Source organism: Ursus arctos, unplaced genomic scaffold (genome assembly GCF_023065955.2).
Source record: "Ursus arctos isolate Adak ecotype North America unplaced genomic scaffold, UrsArc2.0 scaffold_20, whole genome shotgun sequence".
NCBI classification, from domain to species: domain Eukaryota; kingdom Metazoa; phylum Chordata; class Mammalia; order Carnivora; family Ursidae; genus Ursus; species Ursus arctos.
In genome coordinates, this window is record NW_026622875.1 from 29,300,712 (window position 1) to 29,308,159 (window position 7,448).

At 43.6% G+C, this 7,448-nt stretch overlaps 1 long non-coding RNA gene across 1 annotated transcript; it reads right to left on the reverse strand.

Annotated features, from left to right (window-relative positions):
• Positions 1-1,678: 1,678 nt before the first annotated feature.
• Positions 1,679-7,053, reverse strand: LOC130544380 (uncharacterized). The gene is made up of 3 exons (XR_008960618.1): positions 4,721-7,053; positions 4,160-4,261; positions 1,679-2,320 (listed from the first exon to the last, which is right to left on the reverse strand). It is a non-coding gene; the product is annotated as an uncharacterized LOC130544380 (long non-coding RNA).
• Positions 7,054-7,448: the final 395 nt, after the last annotated feature.

The following is a 7,448-nucleotide window of genomic DNA, read 5'->3' on the forward strand; positions in this document are numbered from 1 at the left end:
TTTGGCTATTTGGGGTCTTTCGTGGTTCCATGAAAATTTTAGGACTGTTCTAGCTCTGTGAAAAATGCTGCTGGTGGTATTTTGATAAGGATTGTATTAAATGTCTAGATTGCCTTGGGTAAGCATTTAAGTAATTTTTTTTCAAGATTTCATTTATCTATTTGAAAAAGAGAGCATGAGCAGGGGGGAGGGGCAGAGGGAGAGGGAGAAGCAGGCTCCCCACTGAGCAGGAAGCCCCATGCTGGGCTCGATCCCAGGACCCTGAGATCATGACCTGAGCATAAGGCAGATGCTTAACCGACTGAGCCACCCAGGCACCCCAGCATTTAAGTATTTTAATAGAAAAGTTGCATAAGTGTTGCAAAAAGGAAAAAAAAAAAGACTTTTCTCATCCTTTCGTGAATTAAACTACAACAGATTCTAGGAAGTTCAGAAGGAAGGCACTTTTGGGGCGCCTGGGTGGCTCAGTCGTTGGGCGTCTGCCTTCAGGGCTCAGGGCGTGATCCCAGCATTCTGGGATCGAGCCCCACATCAAGCTTCTCTGCTGGAAGCCTTCTTCCTCCTCTCCCACTCCCCCTGCTTGTGTTCCCTCTCTCGCTGGCTGTCTGTCAAATAAATAAATAAAATCTTTAAAAAAAAAAAAAAAAGAAGGAAGGCACTTTTTACCCAGGCTTCTGAAAGGATTTAAATTAGTAAAGGTCTTAAGTAAAGGATATTATAAGGTGAAATGTATTTAAGAAAATGTCCGCTATGGACAAATGCCCTCTTTCAATCAAGCCAGGTATCCCTGGCCAGGCTTCTTTCATGGGCGTTTGATGATCCCTCCCCAAGGAGCAGAGTACAGGGGGTGCAGACCAATCAGTGGGCCTCCTTTTAGCCCTTTGGGCCAGTGTTTGTCCATCAAGTGTTTTCCACCACTTCTTTTGCCTGAATCACCATGGTAGTCTGGTTGGGCTTCTAGATTGTTCTCACAGCAGTCAGCATGACCCTCTCAAAATGTTTCAGTGGCTTTGCATCTCATTTAGAATAAAATCCAGAGTCCTTGTCATGGCCAACAAGGTTCCATCTGAGCTTGTCCCCTGACACCATCTGAGCTCATCCCCCTGGCTCCCTCCCTCCATCATGGCCTCCTGTCTGCTGTTGCAACTTGCAACCCCAGCCAGGCCTCTGAGGCTTGGTTCTATACTGTTTTCTCCGCTTAAAAAGAGCTAACCTGAGGGGCGCCTGGGTGGCACAGCGGTTAAGCGTCTGCCTTTGGCTCAGGGCATGATCCCGGCGTTATGGGATCGAGCCCCACATCAGGCTCCTCTGCTATGAGCCTGCTTCTTCCTCTCCCACTCCCCCTGCTTGTGTTCCCTCTCTCGCTGGCTGTCTCTATCTCTGTCAAATAAATAAATAAAATCTTTAAAAAAAAAAAAAAAGAGCTAACCTGAGATTTCCAGGTGTCTGCTCACAAGTCACCTTAGCAAAGTCTCCTTTCTTGACTACTTGCTCTAAATTAACACCACATGCTTTGTCATTCTCCACCTCTGTATCTGCCATTCTCTTCTCACAGTACTCAACACCTGACATATTTCGTATCTATGTATTTATGTTCTGCTCACTACCATGTAAGCACCACTTTTCCCCTCCTATAGTCACTTATTTCACCTATTTTGTGTACTGGGGTTCCCCTCAGTCCTTGGAACCATGCCTGGCCTCCAGTAAACACTCAAAAAAAGAATGAATGAAAGAATGGGCATGGATGATCCCTGAATTGCAACTGGGGAGGGGGCAAAGCATTGATTTATAAGCCTGCAGATGGATCAGAGCAGAAGCTTAAGCTCCGGCGCATGAATGCAGACCTAGAATGGGTTCCAGGTAGCTGGAGAGGACGTGGCTGCCCCAGCAGTGGGAGGGCAAGAGCAGTTTGGGCAAATCAGGTGATGAAATGTTTAATGAGTATTTAACAATCCAGGGGAATGCGCACACTTCTTAAATTTTCCTGCTTTTCAATCCAATCTAATCAGCCAGAGTGCTGTGACCAGCTCTTGGTACAAAGGGAGGTCAGGACTCCTAAGAAAAATAAAACCACTGTTGGTGATCGCTAGGATTTCCAAGTTTCCAAATAAACAGGATTCTGGGAAATGTCCTCACTTAATTCGGGGCAAAGAGCATTTAGGGTTTGTGACCCCACCTCAGTATTTTTCTTTCTCTTTTTTTCGGTATCTCTCATTATGTGTTGATCATGAAGAAAATCCACACACATTCTAGTATAAGTGTGGGGTGTGATAAGCTCTGTCAAACAAGGGCTCTCCTCTGCCTTATCTTCACCAAAAACCTGTGAAGAAACAAAGGGTGATTATTCTGGAGTGCTGCCTCTCTCTCAGGACAGCACGTCAGCAGCACTCCTTCACCTGCTGGGCTGATGGCTAACACCACCCCGGCAAACACTCATGTTTCACTTTTTCAAAATGGGTGACGGTGGAGATTGCAGATGCCTCTTTCCCCCAACGCCTTAGCTCTGACTTCAGTTTCTACCGTTCTATTTCCTTACCCCAGTTAACCACATTGATCTTCTGATATTTCTCCAGTATCCCAGATGTTTTTTCTTAAATTAGAAATATTTTTTTCTTATTAAAATAGGGTCTTCTCATGAGGATAGAACGTGCAAGAGATCCTTCCTGGGTTTTCTCATCCCAGCAGGCTGAAGCTGTCCATTCAAAACTTTTCTCCCTGTGTAGGAGGGAAAGTTCCCCACCTACTCTGGGAAATTAGGCTACTCTAATTTTACTTTTGATTATGTGCATGCATTAAGAAAAAAAATCAAAACAAAACTATTAACAGGCACGTACGCCCAGTCCAGGTGTGGGCCTCAAGTCCCCATCTCCATGTGCTGGCCAGGATTAGATGGTACCCTAGAAATAAGGTGTTCCTGGCTAGGGATCAAAGAAGACCCCAGCTCCCAGTCACCTGGTTGAAAACATGCATAGTGCCTTCATTGAGAGTCTGAGATTCCCACTTTAGCAAGGAATACTCTGGGTATAGCAGGGCAGCCCTCTGGCCACAGGTGGTATCCCGACTAGAAGCTACTTCATTTCCTGATCCTCTTGAGATTCCTTAAGTTGACAAGAGTGAATGCAAATTCCAAAATGACACACACCAAGCTATACAAGGTTGAAGAAGTCATTAAGGCAACAGTCTCCCCAACTCCATGCACAGAACTCTGACCCCACCATCCCCCTCCTTTCACCCTTCAGGACAACCTAATCCTGCCCACCTCTTCTCCTTAGTGGTAGCTTCCAGCATGCAGAAGCCCTAAGCAGCCTTCATCCTCACAAGTTAGGAGCAGCCTAATTAAGGAACTTTATGTCAACTTCAAGTCCAAGGTCCTACCTCAAGCTCTCTGCACTTGTTTTCTGTTTGCCTAGAAAGCTCTTTTCCCACCCCATATTCTCAAGGCTTGCCCCTTTCCTGAAAATGTGACATTCTAGGTTTTCTTCTGTGATCATCCCATCTAAATTTCTACTCCCTTCCAACTCTCTCTCTCTCCTTACCCCCTCTCCGGTTTGGTTTTCTTCTTAGACCTGTCACCATGTAACATACTATGTATCTTTCTTTTTTTAATTTGGCTTATTGTTCCCTTTCCCCCACTAAAACGTATGCTAAAGCAGAAGAGATTTTTGTTTTGCTCGCTGCTCTGCCCTTAGCATGTAGGACAATGTTTGAAGCATGCATATTAGATCTTCAATAAATATTTATTGAATGCATGGAATTCTTCCAGCTGCAGGAGAGCAGGGATCCCAGGAAGTTTGTTTAACCTCTATATCAGAAGTGTGACAGCAGAGGCTCATGTTAGCTCACTGGCTATACAGATGCTTAAAAGACCTAAAGCTGAGTGTCTCAATCTTAGCTGAGCATCAAAATCCCCTGAGGAGCTTGATATAGACTCAGCTGCTCCAGCAACTGTGTGACTTTAGTGGTAACAAAGGGATTTTTGTGAAAAAGGGTCGAGGGTAGAGACTGACTTCCTAATCAGGTCTGTTAGGGTGTTTGGCTGTAAACACCAGGAAGAGATTGGCTAATGCGAGCAAACAGGAATCTGTTAGGTGGGTGTAGACGTCTGACGGTCTCGCCAAGACACACACAGGTAGGACAAGCAACCTCCACCACGGCTTACCTTCCTCCAGCCCACCGTTTCTCTGTCCTTGCCGTGCGTTCTTGGGCTCCGAGGAGCATTTGGTTGGCCAAACTCAGGTTACACTTCCACCTCCAGCCTGTCCTGAAAAAGGAAGAGGGAAGGGAAACATAATTCAAGGCATGTGTGTGATTTTAAATTTTCTGATGCCACAGTAAAAAAAGTAAAAAGAAACATGTGAAGTTAATTTTAATAATATATTTTGTTTAACCTAATATATCCACATATTACTATTTCGACATGTAATCAATATAAAAAAATGATCAAGATATTTATGCTTTCCCCCCCAAATCTCTAGAGTATATTTTAAATTTATAACACATCTCAAATTGGAGGCTAAATTTTCAGTGGAAATACATGAACTATAAAAAGTTAACTGTATGTAAATTTTGTAAAGTTTATAGTTGGAAAAGTATTTTCACATATTCAAATTGTTCCAAACTTACTTAAAGTTTTTCAAAAATTGACTTGAGCATCAGTTTTTAAATTTAAATAAGTTAGAGGGAGGTCCAAGATGGTGGCATAGGAAGATCCTGAACTCACCTCCTCACATGGACGCACCAAATCTGCAGTGACATAAGGATCATTTCCCTCTGAAAAAGATCTGAAAAAATAGAGAACCACTGTCTACAACAAAGGATAGAAGGACCACATCAAGATGGGTAAGAGAAGCAGAGATATAGTTGGCAAAAACAAACAAACAAAAACATCCCCCAGTGTGGTGACCCACAAGAGGGTGGAATCTCACCTGACAGGCACTTCTCCTGGAGGAGAGGAGTGAGGGGTTAGTGCCCCACATTGGGCACCCCAGAAAGGTGAGTCCCCAGAACATCTGGCTTGGAAAGCCAATGGGACTGACTTCTTGGGGTCCCAAAGTGCTAGAGGAAACTGAGATTCCCCCTTAGAGGGCTTACGTGCAGTTTCATTCACTCTAGACCCAGTGGAAAAAACCAGCAGTTGAAAAGCACTTAGACTATATGTGAGGGAGATTCACACGCTAATGTGGGGGCATTGGCTGGAGGAGCAGGGGACAGCTGAGACTCTCCCCAGAGACAGAAGTGCTAGTGGACACCACTGTTGCACTCTCCCTATAGCCTAATAGCACAGGCATGCTGGACACACCCTCTCACTAGGATGGGCAGGGCGAGTGGTCCTGGCACTGCTGACACCAGAGAGTGCCAGCAGTTGCAATGGTCTCCCACTCCCTGGCTGGGGCTAGTGCATGTGAATGGTCAGCATAAAGTTGGCACAAATGTACAGACAAGGTACTCTCCTGCTACACTGCTGAAACCCAGGGTAATGCACAGTAAGGATATTTTCCCTCTGCCTTTCTGAAGCCAGCAAGTATGACCCACCCCCTACATTCTTCAGCCGCCTTGCTAAAGCCCTCAAGCTTACAAAAACCCCATGAGGGGATGCCCCTTGATTGCTTAACCCTGGTGGCCAAGAAGACTGGTATTCCAGAGCTCCACAGGACAATTACAATTAGAAAGACAATTGTTGGCAGTCCACCACCCCCAGGGCACTGCACAGACAGCAAACTGAAACACAACTCCAGTCTTCCTATACAAAAGGCTTATTTACTTAGCCTAGAGCTTCAGCCTCAGGGACAGGCTGAAGGATTCCCAAACATCTAGAGGCTAAGAAGGCACTATCAGGGAGATACCATCCTTGCACATCCCTCGGCCTTGCTACAGCATGGTGACAATTCTCAGAAAGGAAATACACTCGTCTAAAGTCCCAGTTTTTTGCAACTGTCACTCTAGAGACACTTCTGGATCTCTTAGACTGGAGACAAACAGGAATTACAATTGCCCCACATGACTGTACATATTTGTATGTTTTAAAAGCTGCTGCCTGAGGTGTGGCTTCCAATTAGCCTAAAACTAGGTGCTAAGATTCCTTTTCTTGGATCATTGACAGGTCTTGGCATACTCTCAGTAATAGAGACATATGAAGAACAAATCAGGTGGCTTAGACAATTACATAGGTTCAAGAGACAACCAGGAGTTTGAACAGGTTGAACAAGAAAGATCATCATCACACAAGGGCACTCGTTCAAGACTGACAGAAGTAGCTGTTTTGACTAATACATAGAAACAAACACAGAGAGTCAAACAAAATGAGGAAAGAGGGATATGTTTCATAGAAAGGAAAAGGACAAAAATCTCAGAAAAAGACCTTAATGATATGGAGATAAATTATCTACCTAAAAAGAATTCAAAGTAAAGGTCATAAAGACGCTCACCCAACTCAGGAGAATGGATGAACACAAATGAGAACTTCAACAAAGAGACAGAAAATATAAGTACTAAACAGAAGTCACAGAGCTGAAAAGTACAATAACTGAACAGAATTGAACAGTGTATTTACACTGGAGGGGTTCAACAGCAGACTAGATGAAGCAGAAAAATGGATCAGCAAACTGGAAAACAAAGCAGTGTAACTCACACTAAACCAGCAAAATGAAAAAAGAATTTTTAAATTTTTTAAAAGATTATTTATTTTAGAGAGAGAGAGCATGCGTGAGTGCAGAGGGAGAGGGAGAGAATGTCCCCAGCAGACTCCTCACTGAGCATATCTAACTAATATGGTTGAAGAGAGAACTAATTACATCAACTAAAATTACAACAATTAGTTAAGGGATACATTTAAAAAGGTGTAAAAAGTGACATCAAAACATAAAATTTGGGGGAGGAGAGTAAAAACATAGAGTTTTGGGGTGTGTTCAAATATGTTACCATACCTTAAAATAGACCATTATATACATAGGATGATATATGTGAACCTCATTGTAACCACAAAGCAAAAACGTACCATAGATACACAAAAGAAAATGAGAAAGGAATCTAAGCAAAACACTAAAGAAAGTCATCAAACCACAAGGGGAAAGAGAAAAAGGAAAAGAAAGCAATGAAGAGAAACTACAAAAATAGGCAGAAAAGGACACCTCGGTGGCTCAGTAGATTAAGAGTCTGCCTTCAGCTCAGGTCATGATCCCAGGTCCTGGGATCAAGCCCCACACTGGGCTCCCTGCTCAACAGACAGCCTGTTTCTCCCTCTGCCTGCTGCTTCCCCCTACTTGTGTGCTCTATCTCTCTCACAAATAAATAAAATCTTAAAAAAAAAAAGCCAGAAAACAATTAATAAAATGATAGTAGTACATACCTGGCAATAATTACTTAAATAGTTGCTGGGAAGATGGCAGAATAGGAGGATACTAAGCTCACCTTGTCCCACAGACACGTCTAGATACCAGCCACATCAGTAC